This window comes from Manacus candei, unplaced genomic scaffold, assembly GCF_025592945.1.
Source record: "Manacus candei isolate 608988 ecotype Guabito, Panama unplaced genomic scaffold, ASM2559294v1 h1tg000151l, whole genome shotgun sequence".
Taxonomy (NCBI): domain Eukaryota; kingdom Metazoa; phylum Chordata; class Aves; order Passeriformes; family Pipridae; genus Manacus; species Manacus candei.
The window spans coordinates 1,821,589-1,840,986 of NW_026138199.1; the positions used below are offsets into that span (position 1 = coordinate 1,821,589).

The window sequence follows — 19,398 nt, forward strand, 5'->3', positions numbered from 1 at the left end:
CTTCTGCTTTTAGGAAAACCACCCTCCTGCTCCCTGCAGGGATCTGCAGAAAGCCCTGGATTAGAAGACCCAGGGAAAGCAGAGTTCTCCTGCTGAGCTAGAGATGATATGAGATGCTGAGAAGAAAAATGGCAACTCCTCTCTGTGCACAGCCTGAGGAAAAAGAGGCTCTTGCTCACCCAGCTCCAGGGCCAGGAGGGATGAGCAGCATCCTCTGCCCTACAGAGCACTGGCAGGAGCTCTTTGGGCTGAGAGCTGAGGGGCTCTGAGGACCTGAAGGGGCAAAGGAGCTGTCATCAGCTTCTCTCTGGAGCCTCAGGGGTTAACCAGGCACAGCCCTGCAAACCTCCCCCTCTGAAGGTGTCTGTGATGCTTCACCTCCCCGGGCAGCTCCTCGGAGAGTCAGGGGAGGCAGAGCCAGAATGATGGATGCAAAATTAAAAGCCCGATAAATAATTAATTGCTGAGGTCATCAGATTGTAGGAATGTGTCCATCTCGCTCTGCACTCTCCTGGTAATCAGGGGAGTCTCTGTTTCAACGGTGGGAGAAGTGGTCCTGCAAGAACATCACTCCTGCCCACCCCTGCACTGGATGCCCAGGAATCAATAGCAATAAATCACTTGGTGAGTGCTGGGATGACTTCAGGAGTGTTAAGCAAACAGAGAGCCCTCAGAGAGCCCCAAATAAAGTGAGAGGTGAGCTGGAGTAACTTATTAAGGTAATTACTAAAATGCAAAACATCAAATATGTATAGCAGAGATAAAACCTCCTTTCCTCTTTCCTGTGTCGGCCTCTCCACAAATGCTGGTGAAAAAGAGCCCCCTGAAGTCCCACAAATAAAACACACACATGAAAGCAAAGCCACCTCGTGTAACCCTTTCTCTTCCTCCTGTCCACACTTTATCTCCTCCGAGTTCTCCCTGCCATAAAACTCCCTGGCCGTGGGAGCAGGCAAGGCAGTGTTTCCAATAAGAGCAATTTCTCATAAGTGATGTTGACAGTGGGACTGTAAATAAGTGTTTAATGACAATGAACATGCTCAGAGTGAGAGAAGTTTATCCCACAGTTGATGTGTTGCAGAGCTCGTTGCATCCCCCGGGCTCAGGGTGCTGAGCAGGGGGCACTGATGGGATCCAGGCTGGGAAATGTGCTCTGGGATGACCCTGCTGGAGCAGGAATTTGGGACCAGATGACCCCACTGTGGCTGCCCCACTCTGGGATTCTGTGCCAGGTCCTTGTGCTCCCACCAGCAGCAGTGGAACAATCCAGTCTCTGGACTGGGTCAGATCAGCTCCTTGGCAAGGACTGATGACCCCTCAGCATGTCAAGCACAAACAATGGAGAAATATTAGGGTTATTTCTACATCCCAGGAGGAATTGGGGAAATCTAACAGCTCCAACTGGGGTTTAGGGAGGGTTAATGTTTGCACAAAACCACGTGCTCAGGACTTCTCTGCTTTGTGCTGCACCTACAAAATTACTTTAAATAATTCCATGGGAGTTGCTTCCCAATTTATGAACAGCATCTTACTATATCCATGTAGTAATGTCATCATCCCAAATCCAGCCTCAGCCGTGGTGGAGCCACTTTATTCCACTGTAACAGAGCCATTTGTGGCCATGGACACCCATTACTGGATCTAATGAACCCCTATCACCATAAATCACATCCACCTCTAACTTCTCACATTACCCTACAACAGGGCCCAGACCATCCCCTCTATCTTGGAACCTTTTCCCACTTCAAAATAAGACCTGACCATCCCCTCTATCTTCAAACCTTTTCCCTCTCCACAATAAAAGCTGTCTGATTTTATTAGTGTTTTACCTGAAACCCCACCACAGGAGGCAGCACCAGAGTGCCAACACCAAAGCAGCCCTTTCCCACTGCCCTGGGGGCTCTTCTCTGCCATTTCCCTTCAGCTGTTCCTCACCTCCATCAGAAAGACAGGCAGTAAAAACCTCCTGCAAACACTGCTCCCAATTAAAGGGAGCCCTTATGAAACCAGTATCACAGCCAATTGCTTCAGATATTTCTCCCTGGAAGAACTTGCAGCGTTTCCTTGCAAGAACCCCCGAGCACAACAGTTTCCACAGTGATTACAGAAAAAGCAGCAGAGCCAGAAATAACACAGTTAAATGGAAAACATCCCCTGCACTCACTCTGTGACACCCCCTTGGAGTGTGAGAGGGCTCCCAGGCACTGGGGGTGATTCCTGCCCCAGCCCAGAGCAGCCACCCCAGGGAAAATGCAAATGGAGATGGAAATGGAGCCAAAATATCACTTTTGAAGTGGTGATGGCACAGGGGCAGGTGCTCCCTACACACATGTCCTGAACAGGGAGATAATCCATGAGCACATCCCACAGCACCTCCCACAGTACAATATTCCCAATGTTCTACCCAGCCAGGTGGGACAGAATGGCCACTCCAAGGGGTCTGGGATGCCTCAGGGAGGGAGATTTTAGTTCTCACACAGACCTGGTGCAACAGCAGGGTGGAAAAGGGCCGAGTGTTGGAGCTGCTCTAACCCCCCTCAGCACTCCCATTCCTCAGTTCTTTGGGCTCTCTGGTGGGAAAGCTGCAGTTTCCATCCATGTGGATCCTGGTGTGTATTCCCAGGACACTGCAGTGCTCCCACTGCTCTGTGGGCAGTGCCATCTCCACCACTGCTGTGCCTGGGCTGGCACCACTGACTTCCCACATTTAGTTCCCAGAAGAGAGAGGCAGCTCCCAGCAAAGAAGAGAGAGGCAGCTCCCAGCAAGCCCCTTTCCAAAGCCATTTCCTGCAACAAGTGCCCTCACCAGCCTCAAACTCTGTCCTGGTTTACTGCTCTTAAGAAAAGAACAAAATCAGCTTGTCGGGGTGTTTTTAAACCCAACTTTTTGCCCCCCCAACCCTCACAAGCATCTTCTCCTCCTTAGCTCTCTGTCCCCAGGTCCTTTCAGAGCCTTGTTTTGCCTGGGAAGAACCCAACACACTTCTGTGCACAAGAAAGCACCACGTTTATCACCTTGATTTGCATTTATTAAAGCACTTGACCAACCTCCTGCTCCCTTTGGAAGGTGCTGCTCGGATTTAGGATGACAAAAACGGGCTCAAAAAGAAAACAAGCCTGAAACAACAATGTCCAGTTTCGATTTTTGGTGAGAGGTTTTGTGACACATCCACAACCAGAAGCCTCCCAGGCCAAGCCAGATACACCCCAACTACCAGGGAAGACTTACTTCCAGTTCAGAATAAATAGGATTGGGGTGTTTCTGTTATTTATATTCACAAACTTCATTTCTGCTTTTACACCTGTTTACTTAAAAAAAAAAAATGAACTGCACGTCTCACGTGTTGGGGACATCTCCTGCCTTCTGATCAATCCCCAGCTCTGATTAATGCAAATATGAAGCAAAGTGTTTTCTAAGTTTGCAGCAAATCCCCACAGGTGGATGACAGATTAAAACTGGAAGGCAGCAGAGCGTGTCCAGAGCAATGAATTACAGAGAATCAAAAAGCAGCTCCATTCCACGGAGACTCTGAGGCAACCAACACCTCAGCTGGGACTTTCCCTTAACTTCTTTAAAGCCCTAAAACCTGCATAATGCATAATAAACCCAACACTGCAGGGTTTTTTTCTTCAGCACAAGCACAGCCCTGGGGTTATGAAAAGCTTTCCAGCCCGGCAGGGATGGTTTCAGGGATGGTTTCAGCCTTTCCCACTTCGCATTCCCCAGTGCAAACGGCGCCATTCAAAGCAGCTCCACAAAAGCAGGAGGGTTTGGCCTTAACAAACACTCCAGAATTAAAAGGGATTAACCTTAGGAATGATAAAAACCACGGCAGTAAACTCATCAGGCACTGAGTCACCACTGAGGATGCTCCAGATGGAGATGTGAAGCTCCAGCCTGTGCTGGTCTGGGTCTGCTCACACGGTGTGAGGAACGTCTGAGGTGATTCTTGCATCTTTTCTCCTCATTTCAGCAGGTTTTTGAGCTGCTTCTGGGCCATCAGTGCTGGAAAGCAATCGCTGCCCCAGCCCAGAGTGCTCCTGAACCCTCACTGTAAATCTTGACCTTAGTTAGGCTGAGCCAGGCTGGGAGAGCTGGGGGGGTTCCCCTGGAGAAGAGAAGGCTCCAGGGAGAGCTGAGAGCCCCTGGCAGGGCCTAAAGGGGCTCCAGGAGAGCTGGAGAGGGACTGGGGACAAGGGATGGAGGGACAGGACACAGGGAATGGCTTCCCACTGCCAGAGGGCAGGGACAGATGGGATAGTGGGGAGAAATTGTTGTGTGTGAGGGTGGGGAGGCCCTGGCCCAGGTTGCCCAGAGAAGCTGTGGCTGCCCCTGGATCCCTGGAAGTGTCCAAGGCCAGGTTGGACGGGGCTTGGAGCAACCTGGGCTGGTGGAAGGTGTCCCTGCCCATGGCAGGGGATGGAATAAAATGGGCTTTAATTTCCCCTTAAACCCAACCCAGTCTGGGATCCTGTGAGGTGTATCACAGTTATTTGTAGTCGTTCACTGTTAACGTGGAGCACTTAAAATACTACTTAAACCAGCATCAATTTATTTTTATTTAGTGTTTTTCACACTGGTGGAAAAAACTCTGTGGTCTTTTACAAACTGCTGTGGAGGGAGTGTGGCAATGCCCCTGGGAGGGAGGGAGAATATTTTTAACCCTGTTTTACAGAAGTGGGAACTGAGGCATGCACTTTTCCACAGAGGGATATTGGCCAGAAAGCCTTTTGAGTTCTTGCAGGAGAACTTCCAGCAGGGATCCTCCTCACTTGCAGAAGAAGCACACACTTATTCCAGACTACAGTGGCCACACTGTTGTGTCCCAGCCAATTTTCTCACGTAAACAGAGTGGTGAAATGCTGGGGAAGAGTGGTTTCTCTTCAGGTTTTGTTAATTTTAGCCTGAGAAAGTCATGAAGGAAATGCCTAAGCACTATGGGCAAGTTTGTGGGAGGTAATTAAACACCCAGCTCAGCTTCCCTTCCAACTCAGACAAACTCCACGTTTGCTGCAGATATCTGGGACTCTATTTTTGCACTTGGTTCTGGCCTGACCTTCCATTGCTCTGTTTTGATCCAAAGTCAAATCTCCAGCTGAAGGCATCTCTCTTTTAAACACAACCAAAACTTCATTTTCCTCTTTAAAACATTTTTAGTGGGTTCAGATATACAAAAAAAAAAGCTTTGTCCTGCCCAGAACCCTCCCATTTCGGACCAGTACTCCAGCTGGGATGCCAAGAGACCTCAAATTAGAGCCAAGAAATCCCTTTGCTATTTTTACTTGCCCAAAGAATCAGCAGCTCTTCGAGGAGCCACTCCAGAAACACCCCCGGTGCTCCCAGAGGGTGCATGTCCTTAAGGAACAGGAATTACCTCTCCACCCTCCTCACAGCTTCACTCCCCTAAATCCAACCCCTCCCTCGTTCTCTGAGCCCACTGTGACGTGGCCCCAGGGGGGTTTAGCAGATTTACACCCTTCTGGCAAGAAGGTGGCAACTATAAATTTCCAGCCTGTTACCAAATCCCAGCTGACCCAGCCCAGCAGCTGCTTTTGCTTTCCAGGTGACAGGTGCCATCCCAGGCTTTTCCAAAAGCATCCATCTCAATCCATCCATGGCAACTCTGGGAAGCCTTTTGATTTTTAATTTCTGCTCAGCTTATTTTAGCCCCACCTTAAGTTTTTCTATAGCTTTAGTTTATAAAGCAGTGGCTTTAATGTCTATCACTTTTTAAAGTTATAAATAATAAAAACATAAGCCAATATGTAAATATAAAAGAATGTAAAAATGTAAAAATATAAAAATGTAAAAATGTAAAAATGTAAAAATATAAAAATGTAAAAATATAAAAATGTAATATATAAATATAAATAAAATATATAAATATACATAAAATATGAGAATATAAAAATATAAAATATAATCTATATAAAAATAAAAATATAAAATAATATAAAATATGTAAATATAAATAAAATATATAAATATACATAAAATATAAGACTATAAGAATATAAAAATATAAAACATAATCTATGAAATCTAAATAAAAATAAAAATCTGGAGAATAAAATAATATAAAATATAGAAAGATAAATAAAATATACAAATAAAATATAGAAATATAACAATATAAAATATATACAATGTAAAAATATAAATATATAATGATATAAAATAAAAATCTAACTATATAACAATATAAAATGAAAATTAAAATATAAAATATAGATATAAAAATAAATAATAAAATAATGAGAAATAAGAAATTTATAAATGTATTTAGTAAATCTCCCCAGAAGGGAACAAGCCCAAAGAACACTGAATAAAGGGCAGGAGGGAACACAGGAAACCCGTGGGCAGTTATTTAAAGAGTCAGCGATGCCTCATGGAAAACTCTGCAGCACATTCCTGTCAGTGACAAAGCCACTGCTTTGGCCCCGGGTCACCAACTCCTCCCTCGGGCTCCTCGTGCCTCCCCTGCCCAGCAGGGAATGGAGAGAGCCTTCCCATCCAACCCCTTCCCTGGATATCTCCCAGCAGGGAATGGGGAGAACCTTCCCATCCAACCCCTTCCCTGGATATCTCCCAGCAGGGAATGGGGAGAGCCTTCCCATCCATCCCCTTCCCTGGATATCTCCCAGCAGGGAATGGGGAGAGCCTTCCCATCCAACCCCTTCCCTGGATATCCCCCAGCAGGGAATGGGGAGAACCTTCCCATCCAACCCCTTCCCTGGATATCCCCCAGCAGGGAATGGGGAGAGTCTTCCCATCCAGCACCTTCCCTGGATATCTCCCAGCAGGGAATGGGGAGAGCCTTTCCATCCAACCAGCAGGAGAATCAGCCAAAAGCCCAGGGCCCAAAGCTCAGTCCAGTCCTGAATCCCTGCAAAGCTTCCAGAGGCCCTGTGGGTTTCCCAGCCTGTTTTGGGAGCCCTGTCCCCTAAAGAACACCCACCATCCACCTTCTCCAGGTGCTGGGGGTCAGTCCCACACTTCTCCAGTCGGCTTTTTATCCCAAGCCCATTCCCAACCCTGAGAACATTCCCTGCCCTGACTGGGCACACGACCAGCTCACAACACAACAGCCCTGAACCCCTTCAATCCCCCTGGCTCCTGGTTCATTGTGATAATTGTGAGAGATGGGACCATCAGGAGAATAATCACACACCTGAGAATGAAGAAGGGCAGTCCACAAACACCTGAGGCTTAAATCTACTCCTAATTCCTATGAAAAGTGACAGTGGGTGGCTACAGAAGGAAGGGTTGTGTCTGGTTTGTACCTTGTGGATTAGAGAACTGCCCTTCACCAGAGACATCTCAGCCAGGCTGAGGTTTCAATCTGGACACAGGACTGGGACAGTAAAGACTTCAGGGAACTTAAAACCAAGTTTGCTGGGAAAAGGGCCAGGCTCAACTTTACTGGGTCCTCCTGAGGTTTCCCCTCTGAGCTGCCCCACCAAATGAGGGCTCAGCAAACCTGCCAGGTCTCAGTGCATCTGAGAGCAACATTAGTGGAGAAACCCAAACCCTGGGTCTGAATTCAGCTGGATCTTGCCCATTTCTGACATACCTTTCCTTCCTGCCTAAAATCCGTGGGACTAATGGAGCAGCAGTGCAAAATAACTGAAAGCCCGAAGCCTCCCAGGGCTGCCAAGCCTGGATAACACTTTAATGAGCAGGAAACCCTCCAAAGTCCAAGGAAGGAACAGGGGAAGGGCTGGGTGAGCGGTGTGGAAAAGACAACTTAGGATCTGGAGACTGAGGAGCTGCTGAAACTGAAAATCCCATTAGCACAGAAAAGACTTGGATATCAATTTATAACCAGGTTTCCCCAATGCTGAAGATGTTCTGCTCTGAATTTGTCCCACTTTGTGCCCACATGAGATGGAACATGGCTTCGAGGCAAGGAGGAACAAGTAGTCCTTGCTTACAGCAAGTCCATTTTGGGAAGGCAGGAAAAGTTGATCTCATGTTTTCCCCTCAGTTATCCCTGCTTAAAAGTTGCTGAGCAGTTCCCAGAAGGAAGGAAAGTGTCCCCAAACTGCAATTTTCCGTACAACTGGAAAAAAAAAAAGTTACAAAAATACCATCTAGGTATTTAATGGGTTAGTTCCTGTTCCTCTGAGGGAAAAGGCTTCTCAGAAGGTTTCCACACAAGTAAACACTGGGGGATGTCTCTGCCCATCTCCCTGAGCTCTGCAGGGCTGGTTTCCTCACCTCACCCTGCTCACCTTCTCCGAGAGCTCGAAAAGTGGGCAGGGAGCAAAATCCAGCACTGCAGGAGCTGCTCCCAGCCTGGATTTCCCAGGAGGGAAGGCTTGGGCTCAGCTCAGGGCTTTGCAGAGAAGATGAAGCCACGTGGAGGACAAGGGAGATTTTTGGCACATTTGCTTTCACCAAACGTTTTCTGAAGGAGCGAATAAGCCCCGGTCCCTTCCCCACAGGCCCTCCCTCACACACAATGAGCCTTTTGATGCTCATTAGAAGGTTCACCTTATGCAGGCACGTAATTAGAGCTGGGAGGGATAAAAATCTCCCTTCTGATTGCTGCTCCGTTCCAGGGACTCCCAGAGATCCCTAAGCCGGCCTGGGAAAGCCCATTTTGTGGAATTCAAGCCCTGGCACAGCGGGAGCACTAATCCCAACTGTCCTCCTGCAAGGTGGTCTGGCAGAGCCCGGGAGAGGGAGCACCACTGAGAAATGGCTCTGGATTAATGAGGGGAAGGCGGGAGGGAAGAATTCAGCAAGTGTAACAGGCAGAGGGAAAACAGAATAAATATTTCCCTGCATCCCAAGCAGCCCTGCTTCCTGCAGATCCCAGCAGAGCCATAAAGATCTCCTAACAAGCAGCCTTTTTAAAGTCAGAGACAACGGTGTTGAATGTATATTTTAAATAAATTGCTTTCCTTTCCAGAGGGTAATTTTCTTTTTCCTAAATTTGACCCCCATTGCCAAGAAACCAAATGCTTTGAGGCTCTTTAAAGCCAGGAGGAGTCTGCTGAAACACTCTGCAGTCAACACGTGCAGCCAAACGTGGCCAGAAGTTGTGAGAGCAGAGCTCCTGCAAGCACGGAGTCAGCAGGAACCTCGGGGAGCAGAGGACAGGGAGGAAATGAGGAAAGCCAGGACTCCTAATGCGGGAATAACCCAGGAAAGGCAGGGTTCCTCATGCAGGAATAACCCAGGAAAGGCAGGACTCCTAATGCAGGAATAACCCAGGAAAGGCAGGGTTCCTCATGCAGGAACAACACAGGAAAGGCAGGGTTCATAATGCAGGATATGCCCAGGAAAGCCAGGGTTCCTTATGCAGGAGAAACCCAGGAATGCCAAGATTCCTAATGCAGGAACAACCCAGGAAAGACAGGATTCCTAATGTAGGATATGCCCAGGAAAGGCAGGGTTCCTAATGCAGGATAAGCTCAGGAAAGCCAGGGTTCCTAATGCAGGATAAGCTCAGGAAAGCCAGGGTTTCTAATGCAGGAACAACCCAGGACAGGCAGGGTTCCTCATGCAGGAGAAACCCAGGAATGCCAGGATTCCTAACGCAGGATAAGCCCAGGACAGGCAGGGTTCCTCATGCGGGAGGAACCCAGGAAAGGCAGGGTTCCTCGTGCAAGATAAGCCCAGGAAAGGCAGGGTTCCTAATGCAGGAACAACCCAGGAAAGGCAGGATTCCTAATGCAGGATAAGCCCGGGAAAGGCAGGATTCCTCATGCAGGATAAGCCCGGGAAAGGCAGGGTTCCTAATGCGGGAGGAACCCAGGAAAGGCAGGATTCCTCATGCAGGATTAGCCCGGGAAAGGCAGGATTCCTAATGCAGGATAAGCCCGGGAAAGGCAGGATTCCTAATGCAGGATAAGCCCGGGAAAGGCAGGATTCCTAATGCAGGATAAGCCCGGGAAAGGCAGGATTCCTAACGCAGGATAAGCCCGGGAAAGGCAGGATTCCTCATGCAGGAGGCAGACGTGGCCGTGGGACTGTGCCAGTGAGGTGCAGGGAGGGAGTTCCCCGGAGCCCCTCATTAATGACCTGCCACCCAATGCCGAGGATGGCCCCTGCTTTCCCCCCGGGATGCACTTCCCTGCTCTCTCCTGTTGCTGCTCAATCCCCGCCGTGAGCGATGCCCCGGCCCTGCAGCTCGGCGGAGCTTTCTCAACAGTGTTTCTGTTGTTCGCTTCAGAATAAACATTATTTTCGAAATCCTCCCTCCGGGGACTCACCCCAGAGGGTCCCCCGAGGATCCCCCACATCCGACCCCGCTCCCGCGGCACGGGCTGAACACTGAGCTATTCTACTGCCCGGTATTTTCCAAGAGCAAACTCCAAACATTTCTGGGTTTGCTCACCCCCCCGTCTGCTCTGAACGTGCTTTCGCTCAGCCAGGAAAACCAAAGGAGCAGAGCCTGTGGTCTGCTCTTGTGCACCTGGGGCAGCCTCTCAGCAGGGCAGGGGGGGAAGAAATCTTGTGAGGGTCCTTTGTTCCCACGCTAAAAGCACAGTGGAGAAGCTGCAGCGGGACATACAAACGTCCCTGAAATGGCTGAGGGCCAACAGGGAGAACTCAGAAGTGCCCAGGGTGGATTAGGATGAAAATGGTCGGTCAGAGTGAGAAAACCCCCTTCCTTTTCACTCAAAGAGCTTCCCCGGGGCAGCAGAGGCTCCTCAGGTGTTTCTCAGGGGCTGCACCTCACCTGTGCTGTGCTGAAAGTGCCCCAGAGGACACAGCCCAGCCCTGCTGCGAGCAGTCTGGTGGTAACACATTCATTAATTAATCAACCAGTAACTTCTGCAAGTGTTTTCTATGATGAACAGTCCACACAGGCCCTCTACAGATTTTGTTTTTCCTTCCTTAACAAGGACTGCAGCGAATCCTTCACCAGTCCAAGAAGCCCCAGGGCAAGCCTGGGAGGCAAAGACTGTTTTCTCAGAAGCAAGTCAGAACAGCACATATCAACCCCCCACCTCCTGCAGCAGCATCTCTGCACCCTCCACTGAAGGAGACTTCCCGAGGGATGAAAGAATTCAGATTTCCATGACTCCTTCAGTTAGACCTGCTAAGAAGGGCAAGGCAGCACGGGGATGGGGACAACGTGACACGTTGCAAGGGGCTTTGGAGCCTTCTGACACCTGTGAGCCAAGTGAGAATCACAACATCCCACCCCCCAGGAATCCCAGCTGTTCTCACTGAGGAAACACGCTCTGATGGCACTGGGAACATTTTCGCACAAGAATCCAAGTGAAAAGTTCCTGAAGCACTGACATTGTGAGAAAAACACGTGAGAACCCAACAAGCACAAACACCTTCCTGGGGGATCACTGAGGCCAAATAAAGTTAAGAGGTGGGAGCTCCACAGAGGGGCTATCAGGACATCCACAAAAAAAACCCCAACAAAACCCCTGGCTCCCTGTGCTGAAATGAATAATCTTTCAGCACCAAGGAAACTGAAAGCCTGGAAAGCTGCAGGTTATCCACGACCAGCAGAGCAGGGTTTGGATTGTATTGCTCACACCATAAATCACCCTGTCAGCTGCCCCAGCCATTTCCACTGGCCACAGTGGAACTGGGTAAAAGTGCCAGGCCCTCTCACAACATCCACAGAGCCCAGAACGAGGAGAGGAAAAATAAAATCACACCCTGTGCCTTTTTCCGGAATAACAATCCCCACATTTGCATAGAGCAGTTCAGTGCCTTTCTGATCACACCTCTGGGTGCATCAAAAGCCTTATTAATTTCCATCGAGGAGGATTAAGAAGCTTAAATCGTTAGCACTCATTTACTCAGACTTAATGCATTTTTAAAGCTGCCTCATTTTATGCTGATGTGCAGGTGCTAATCAGCAGCGAGAAACGCTTAAAAGGGAGAAAACTCCCAAAGGGTTAACCCCAGGGACCGGCATCCAGCGGGTCCAACCTCGTGCAGAAGCCCAGCAGGTATTCCGGCCCCTGGGTTGGGAACATCCAGCATCCTCCTCGGCGGGAGCTCCCGCAGGGGTTTCTCTGGCACAGCTTCTCGCTCGCATCACGTGTGTGGCCCGAGAACAACCCCTCGGCTCCCCACTCGCTTTCCTGTGCGAGTGATAAGGAGGAAATCCGTCCCAGACAGGCAGCCAGACAGCTCAGCCTGCAGCCAGCCCGCGTGCCCGGCCCCGGCACCCCCAGCCGAGGTGGCCGCCAGTTCCAGCGGGGCCGGGGCTGTGCCGGGGCAGCCCCCGGGCTGGCTGGCGGCCGGTCAAGAGCAACAAGCCCCGGCTGTCCCAGCGCACAGCCCGTCACTCCGGTTACTCACTGCGCTGACCTCACAGCGAGCCGTGCCCTTGTGCCACCGGGGCTCTGAGCTACGCCTCGTCTGCTCTTCCCTCCCACTGACCACTGACACGAGAGAAAATCCCCCTCCAGCTGTGTTTGCAGGCACGCACCCCCCCAGAGCGGCAGGGCCGGGCAGAAGCGCTCGCTGTTACCTGCACTCGCCCCCCGCGCGGCAGCCGCGGCTCTCCCATGGCTGTGCCGGCGCCAGGCTGGACCCCGCGGCTCCAGGGGGATCTTCTGCCGCGCTGCAATAGAAAAGGTTGGTTTAAAGCTCCTTATTTGGGCAGTGATGTCAAGGGAAGTCGCTCGGGCAGCGCCACCCCCTTTTTTCCATTCACTCCACATTGTTTCCTGTTGTCAAAGCAGCTGCTGGGGCTCAGGGCACGGCCGCGGGATCCTCCGGCCCCGGGATCATCCGGTCCCAGGGATCCTCCAGCCCCGGAGACCCTCCTACTGCGGGATCCTCTAGCCCGGGAATCCTCCAGCTGCGGGATCCTCCGATCCCAGGAATCCTCCAGCCCCGGGGGCTCCAGCTGCGGGATCCTCCGGTCCCAGAGATCCTCCAGCCCCGGGATCCTCCAGCCCAGGATCCTCCAGCCCGGGATCCTTCAGCCCCGGGATCCTCCAGCCCGGGATCCTCCAGCCCCGGGATCCTCCAGCCCGGGATCCTCCAGCCCGGGGCCGGCGCGGCCGCTCCCGGGGCCGGGGCCGGACACGGGAGCGGGTCCGAGCTGCCCCCCCGCACATCCCAGCGCTTCCCATCGCACATCCCGCCATTCCCATCGCACATCCCGCCATTCCCATCGCACATCCCGCCATTCCCATCCCCTCTTGCCTGCAGGACCGGGGGGAGGCAGCGCTGTCGGGCCGGCGCTGAGCGCGGCTCTCCCGCCGCCTCCCTCCCCTCTCCATCCCTCCCGCCGCCTTCCTCCCCCACATCCTCCTCCTCCTCCTTGTCCCCTCCCCATCTGTCCCGGCTCCCGGCGCTCCCCCCCCGGCGCTGCCCGCGGCAGCCGCCCCCGGCGGTGCAGGGCGGGGGAGCCTTTCCGCTCCTTCCCGCTCCTTCCCGCTCCTTCCCGCTCCTCTCCCTCCCTCCTCTCCCGGCAGTCCAGGGCAGGAGCCGGAGCCCGGCCCGGCCGCCAGCGTTTCCCATTGGGATGGGAGCGGGAAGGGGGCACGGACACCCCCGGGGCGGGGGAAGCGCTCCCGGAGGGGCCCGGGAGCATCCCCAGGGATGCGGGGACGGGCTGGGACAGCCTGGGAGAGCCGGGACAGCCCGGGACAGATGGGACAGCCCGGGACAGCCTGGATAGCCCGGGACAGCCGAAGTAGCCGGAACAGCCCGGGACAGCCTGGATAGCCCGGAATAGCCGGGACAGCCCGGGATAGCCGGGACAGCCCGGGATAGCTAGAATAGCTCGGGACAGCCTGGATAGCCCGGGGCAGCCGAAATAGCCGGAACAGCCCGGGACAGCCTGGATAGCCCGTAACAGCCAGGATAACCCGGAATAGCCGGGACAGCCCGGGATAGCCCGGACAGCCCGGGATAGCCCAGGATAGCTAGAACAGCTCGGGACAGCCAGGATAGCCCGTGACAGCCGGAATAGCCGGCACAGCCGGGACAGCGGGGACAGCCCGGGATAGCCGGGACAGCCCAGGATGACTGGGACAGCCTGGGATAGCCGGGACAGCCAGGACAGCCCGGGATAGTCGGGACAGCCCGGGATAGCCAGGAGAGCCCAGGATGACCGGGACAGCCGGGGTTTCCAGCCGAGTGGAACTCCAAGCTCACGCCATGTCTCCCGTCCGATTAATCTCCTAAAACACACCCCAGGCTTTGATTTTTTTTTTCTTTTGTCTTTTTTTTGGTTGGTTGTTTTTTTGGTTTCGGTTTTGGTTTGTTTTTTTTTCAAGGGAGTGGTTTGGGGGTTTTTGGGGGGTGGGAGTTGGGATTGTTTTTTCTGGAGGGGGGAGGTTTGTCTGTTTTCTTTTTCTTTTTTTTTTCTTTTAAAGTTATCACTTTATGCTTGGATAGTTATCACTTTTTTTGCTTGGATCCTTTGGCATTCCTAGTGGGCCCACAAGAGAGCTGGAGAGGGACTTTGTGATAGGATAAGGGGGGAATGGCTTTAAACTAAAAGAGTGTAGGTTTAGATTGGATATTAAGAAGAAATTCCTCCCTGTGAGGGTGGAGAGGCCCTGGCACAGGTTGCCCAGAGGAGCTGTGGCTGCCCCTGGAATCCCTGGAAGTGTCCAAGGCCAGGTTGGAGCAACCTGGTCTAGTGGAAGGTGTCCCTGCCCATGGCAGGGGTGGAATGAGATGACCTTTAAGGTCCCTTCCAACCCCAACCATCTGGGATTCCATCATCAGTCCCATTACAAATGGGAAGCCCAAACCTTTGCACTGAAAGTGCTCCCTCATAGGGCTGCAGGAGAGATGCACAGAGTGTGTTCCCCTTCCACATTCTGGTGGCAAAAGGGCTCCAGTGATGTTTGTCCCAGCTCCCAGGGGGATCCCAGCTCTGGGCAGCCCAAGCTGAGCTCAGAGGACAAAGCCAGACAAGCCTGGGTGTTCAGCCAGGCAGCTGGGAAGAACAAGCTGGGGGTTTTTGTAAGAAAGCAAAGAGCAGCTCTGCATCCCAGGCTGTGTTTACATTTAAAATATATCTGCTTGTTCAGCAAAATGTTTCTGTTCCTTCTGTGGTCGGTGGAAGTACCACTGCAGACAGGGTTTTACTGGCAAAAATGACAGTTCTTGCCAAGATTGTTTTGCTCAGCCCATCAGTGAGTGCTTGATAACTGATTGCTGCTCTGTGGGGTCAAACATTCCGTGGTGAAAGCAGCTGTACCCCAAAGCTGGCACAGCCATTCCAGCAAACTGTACCTCAGCTCTCCTCACTGATGCTACACAAACAAATCCCCAGTGGAAAAGAGAAACAAAACACACACCCCCAAACCACTGCTGCCAAGCCTGTGTTCCCATCTGACCCCAGTCTTCAGAAAGTCAGGGATAAGCCATAAAAAGTCACCTAATGATGATGTGAAGTCTCTCTGATGGAGGTGACACTGGCAGACAAACAATACAGGCTGTGCCTTTTGGGGTGAACATGCCCAGAGTTGTCCCTTCGCTCACAAACCAGCTTTTCAGGAGAAGTAGGACTGGAAACCTGCCCTTGAAACACCAGCCTGGCCTCTCTCCAACCAGCCACAGAGCAACACCACATAAACTGCATCCCCCAAACCCTTTTGGTGCAGAACCCAAAGAAATACCACCTAACACACACTTTGTGTGAGCACATGATTTCCTCAATAGCCCAGTTTCACACCCAATTTCAGCTCCTCTCGTTCCGGCCAGAAACGAGAGTCAGAGCGTGAGGTAAAAATGCCTCCTGGCTTTATTTGTTTGATTTTGCTCCCCTGCTGTCTGGACTCCTCCCTCTCCCTCAGCCTGAGTCACTTTGGTGTCAGCAGGTGCAGTTGCTCAAGGTCTTTAAGGAATTCTACAGATGCAGGACACTGGATACACCATCAGGCCCTTGAGTGGCCTCTGCCCTCCCAAATCTCACTCGGTAAACATTGGAATTGGGGGTGTTTCCTCCTCCAGTGCACTTTCCCTTTGGGATGGCTGAAGTCCTGTCCCATCTGGGGCTCTGCACTGCCCAGCTCTGCTCAGACAAGAGGGAACAGCCTCAAGTTGCACCAGGGGAAGTTTAGGTTGGATCTTAAGGAAAATTTCTTCAGTGAAAGAGCAGCCAAGCATTGGAACAGGCTGGCCAGGGCAGTGGTGGAGTCACCATCCCTAGAAGCACCCAAAAAAACGTGTGGATGTGGTGCTCGGGGACATGGGTTAGGGGTGGACCTGCCAGTGCTAGGCTGGTGTTTGGATATGATCTTCTTAGAGCAATTTTATGACCTTAATGATTCTCTGATGGGCCAAGAGGAGGAAAAAAAACAGGTTTGTCACTTCAAGGCCAGCAAACACAACCCAGACTGAGCAGGGGGATAGAAGGGACTGGATATGGCAAGGAACCCACTTCCATCATCCAGTTGGACTTGAGTATTTGGACAGCCATGTAATAAATGAAATACAGCTTCCAGGAGCGTGGAGAGAATCACAGGGACCACAAATCAGAAGCAAAAGCAGCCACCAAGGAAGTGTCTCGGTGGGGAACAGTTGGTTGTACCTCAGTTGTTGTGGAAGTGCCTCAGATTCCAGCACAGCCTCACCATGGGGGGATTTTAGGAGGCCAAGCAGGCAGATCATCTCCTCCTGACACATCCACGATTTCCTGCCATTTTCTTGCAGATGGGGGTGAACTGAGAACTGGCTGGGAGAGGCATTTGTGAAAATGTCACCCTCCCATCTGAAAGGGACAGGGCAGGGGGGCCTGTGAGAGGCTTCAGCACCTCTGCTGTGCTAAACTGCCTCTCCTTGGATGGCACAGTCCCAGGAATCCATGAGAATCATGGAATCATGGAATGTTTGGCTTGGAAGGGACCTCAAAAGTCATCTCATTGCACCTCCTGCCACAGGCAGGGACACCTTCCACTACACCAGCTTGCTCCAACCTGACCTTGGACACTTCCAGGGATTCCAGGGGCAGCCACAGCTTCTCTGGGCAACCTGGGCCAGCCCCTCTCCACCCTCACAGCCAACAATTCCTTCCCAATATCCCATCTAACCCTGCCCTCTGGCAGTGGGAAGCCATTCCCTGTGTCCTGTCCCTCCATCCCTTGTCCCCAGTCCCTCTCCAGCTCTCCTGGAGCCCCTTTAGGCCCTGCCAGGGGCTCTCAGCTCTCCCTGGAGCCTTCTCTTCTCCAGGGGAACCCCCCCAGCTCTCCCAGCCCCAGTTTTCAGTCCCCAGACAGTTTCCCCAGATGGGAGGACTTTCCCACAGAAAGGTGAAGTGACTTGTCGATGGTTGCCCAGGAAATCAGTGGGAGAACTGATAGGAAAATTCCCAATTGCTACCCTGGAGGAAAAGGGCTCTGTGGTGGGACCCTCCTTTCCCCCAGGGTTTCTCCAACAGCAGCTCTGCAGTCCTGTCCAAGCTGGAAGTCCTGGCTGTGCTTCCAGGCTCTGCTGGTGCCTTTTGACAGCAGGGAGGAGAGGGACAAGCTCAGGGAGCAGCTGGAATTGTGCAGAGCACTGGAGGGGGTTCATGGTGCTGGGATGGTGGAAAACAGAATAGAGCTCAAAATGGAAAAAAAAAAAAAAAAGAGGTGGGGAGAGTTTCACAGGGACCTTTTCAGGCCCTGGGGGATTTTTACACCCCCTGGGCCACGCTGAGGGGAAGGGGAAGGTGAAGACCAGTCATAGCACTGAGGGGATGAAAAGGGTCTGACCTCAGTGAGGAGTGAGATGTTGTTTAACCACCCTCCACCTCAGGACAGTCCCTTTCCTGCCTAAATGCTGGTTTCTAACAAAGGATTTCCACAAAACAGCCCAGCATGGCCTGAATGTAACCCTGTGTTTTCCTGCCCCTGCAGGGGGAAGAAGAGTCTCTGGGGAACCTGGTCCTTCATTTTCCAATTTAAGTAAAACCACATTCTTGTGCCTGAGAGGAGCCACCACCGCCTAGAAAACACCTTTGTGTGGCCTGCCCTGAATGGCCATTTGTGCTGTCTGAGGGAAAAATACCTAAAAACACCTTGCTGGGGGTTGGAGCACAGAGACCAAGCTCCAGAGCTGGGGGGGGTTTGGGGTGATCCCTCCCCTCCATTGTTCTGTCCAAGTTCCAGGGATGTGCCAGGGATCTGAGAGCCCCTCTCAGGCACAACCCCCCTGACACAGCAATGACTTTTCCTCCAAATTACCAGAAGACCATCAAGGAACAAGAACTGGGTGTCTTGACCTTCCTCTCCAGGACTCTCCAGGCTGCACTTTGGTCCCTGGCAGGGACAGATCCACCAGAGCAAAGAGATGCTCCTCCTGCAACCCCAGCAAGTGGAGGTGGCTGCACTGCTGACACTGGGGAGCTTGGCCACAAATGGAATTTGGGAGGATATGATGACTATTTTTTATTTTAAAGCCCCTCTGCCTGAGAATGAGCATCACACTCCTGACTGAAGAGGGGAAAGGGAGTTATGGTTCACATGTCATCCTTGCCCTGGGGGAACCTGGAGCAGCAGGAACCTGTGAATCCACCACATTTCAGATATATTTAACAGCCTTTTACAACCTGAACTGTAAATCTCTCCCAGTGAAATGAGACCTTCAGAAGTTTCAGGCTCAGTCGTTGCCACCTGAGCTCCCCCTGCTCTTGGAAATCCCAGCAGGCACCTTTCCCAAGGTGGCTTTATTTGGAATAGTGTGGCCCCAGAAGCCCAGGTCCCTTTTCACTCATCACATCAGCAATAATAATAATGACCTAATTAATAATACCCCTAATTAAGGGCAGTGCCCATTTGGCTGCCCAGGACCCTCCATCCCCTGACTGTGCTCAGCTCCCCTCAATCCTGGACCTCAGGCATCCCAGACATCTCCCTTTCCACATCTGCAAAATGGGAATACCAGCATTCCTTAATTCCAAAGGTCCCCGTGCTCCTTCAACGCTTCAAAAGCGTGCAGGAAAACCTTCAATTATCCAAAAAATCCCTGCGAAGTTTCATTATTATTCCAACACTTCCATTAAAGACACATGTCCTGGGAAGTAGCAGGCAGGAGGAATCATTATGCTAATTTTAGACGGAGCATCTGCTCAACGTTAAATCCGAAACTTTGTCTCGGAGAAATCATTTCAATTATTTTTTTTTTTTCCCTCGCAGAATTGACATTTGTCAAACAATATGTTGCGAGCGGAACTCGCAGCCAAGTCTGAGTAATCCGAGCTCACGGATCCCGGTGAGCAGCGCCCGGGGGGGAGGGAGGGAGGGAAGGAGGGAGGGAGGGAGCTGCTGCTTTTTGGCACGGCAGGAATTAAGGAGCAGAGTGGCCGGGCTGACGTGCTTCCTGCTCCCGGCCGGCCCTGCCAGCCCCTGCCCCTGGCACAGCCCCTCAGGGCTGCCCAGCCTGGCAGCCCCTGCCTGCCTCCCTGCTCAGCATCCCTGCGAGAAACCTGGGACCTCACCTAGAGACAGGAGTGATGC

At 51.9% G+C, this 19,398-nt stretch overlaps 1 protein-coding gene across 2 annotated transcripts in view; it reads right to left on the bottom strand.

Annotated features, from left to right (window-relative positions):
- The window catches only part of HIVEP3 (HIVEP zinc finger 3), a 120,119-nt gene extending 107,422 nt beyond the window's left edge, over positions 1–12,697 (bottom strand). For both annotated transcript variants that reach the window (XM_051772229.1, XM_051772228.1), the window contains exon 1: positions 12,462–12,697. The gene's annotated coding sequence lies outside the window, so the exon portion shown is untranslated. The remainder of the gene's footprint in view (positions 1–12,461) is intronic.
- Between the last annotated feature and the right edge of the window lie 6,701 nt (positions 12,698–19,398).